This window comes from Triticum aestivum, unplaced genomic scaffold (assembly GCF_018294505.1).
Source record: "Triticum aestivum cultivar Chinese Spring unplaced genomic scaffold, IWGSC CS RefSeq v2.1 scaffold154726, whole genome shotgun sequence".
NCBI lineage: Eukaryota > Viridiplantae > Streptophyta > Magnoliopsida > Poales > Poaceae > Triticum > Triticum aestivum.
Window position 1 is genome coordinate 1 of NW_025283717.1, and position 1166 is coordinate 1166.

Consider the following 1166-nt stretch of genomic DNA (forward strand, 5'->3'; position numbering starts at 1 on the left):
GTTGCATTCCCTTTTTAATTTTTTTCGCGCCGCTTGCAAAACAAAACACACGTGTAAGTAATATATTTACCGTGTTTTATTATTTTGCACGAGTGCGGTAAGTCATAGCTGGGTGCTCACGATTCACGGGTCCAGCGTCGGCGTTGTGGCGCGGCAAGCGTGCACTGGTGCGGTTGAGAGGGAGGGGTGGAAACCGCGTTAAACTCGTCTCCGTAGTTGAGAGGGAGCGGCCAAAGCAATGTGCAATCGTCTTTGTAGTGGAGCTGGGAGGGGCAAGGATAAGGGACGAAGACCGGGGTAACATGTCGGATGCGATCATACCAGCACTAAAGCACCGGATCCCATCAGAACTCCGAAGTTAAGCGTGCTTGGGCGAGAGTAGTACTAGTATGGGTGACCTCCTGGGAAGTCCTCGTGTTGCATTCCCTTTTTAATTTTTTCCGCGCCCCTTGCAAAACAAAACGCACGTGTAAGTAATATATTTACCGTGTTTTATTATTTTGCACGAGTGCGGTAAGTCATAGTTGGGTGCTCACGATTCACGGGTCCAGCGTCGGCGTTGTGGCGCGGCAAGCGTGCACTGGTGCGGTTGAGAGGGAGGGGTGGAAACCGCGTTAAACTCGTCTCCGTAGTTGAGAGGGAGCGGCCAAAGCAATGTGCAATCGTCTTTGTAGTGGAGCTGGAAGGGGCAAGGATAAGGGACGAAGACCGGGGTAACATGTCGGATGCGATCATACCAGCACTAAAGCACCGGATCCCATCAGAACTCCGAAGTTAAGCGTGCTTGGGCGAGAGTAGTATTAGTATGGGTGACCTCCTGGGAAGTCCTCGTGTTGCATTCCCTTTTTAATTTTTTTCGCGCCACTTGCAAAACAAAACGCACGTGTAAGTAATATATTTACCGTGTTTTATTATTTTGCACGAGTGCGGTAAGTCATAGCTGGGTGCTCACGATTCACGGGTCCAGCGTCGGCGTTGTGGCGCGGCAAGCGTGCACTGGTGCGGTTGAGAGGGAGGGGTGGAAACCGCGTTAAACTCGTCTCCGTAGTTGAGAGGGAGCGGCCAAAGCAATGTACAATCGTCTTTGTAGTGGAGCTGGGAGGGCCAAGGATAAGGGACGAAGACCGGGGTAACATGTCGGATGCGATCATACCAGCACTAAAGCA

The 1166-nt window shown here is 51.5% G+C and overlaps 2 non-coding genes across 2 annotated transcripts; both read left to right on the top strand.

Moving 5' to 3' along the window:
* The first annotated feature begins 307 nt into the window (after positions 1-307).
* Positions 308-426, top strand: LOC123178607 (5S ribosomal RNA). Its single transcript, XR_006489710.1, has one exon. It is a non-coding gene; the product is annotated as a 5S ribosomal RNA (ribosomal RNA).
* Positions 427-723: 297 nt separating this feature from the next.
* Positions 724-842, top strand: LOC123178608 (5S ribosomal RNA). The gene has a single exon (XR_006489711.1). It is a non-coding gene; the product is annotated as a 5S ribosomal RNA (ribosomal RNA).
* The last annotated feature ends 324 nt before the right edge of the window (positions 843-1166 follow it).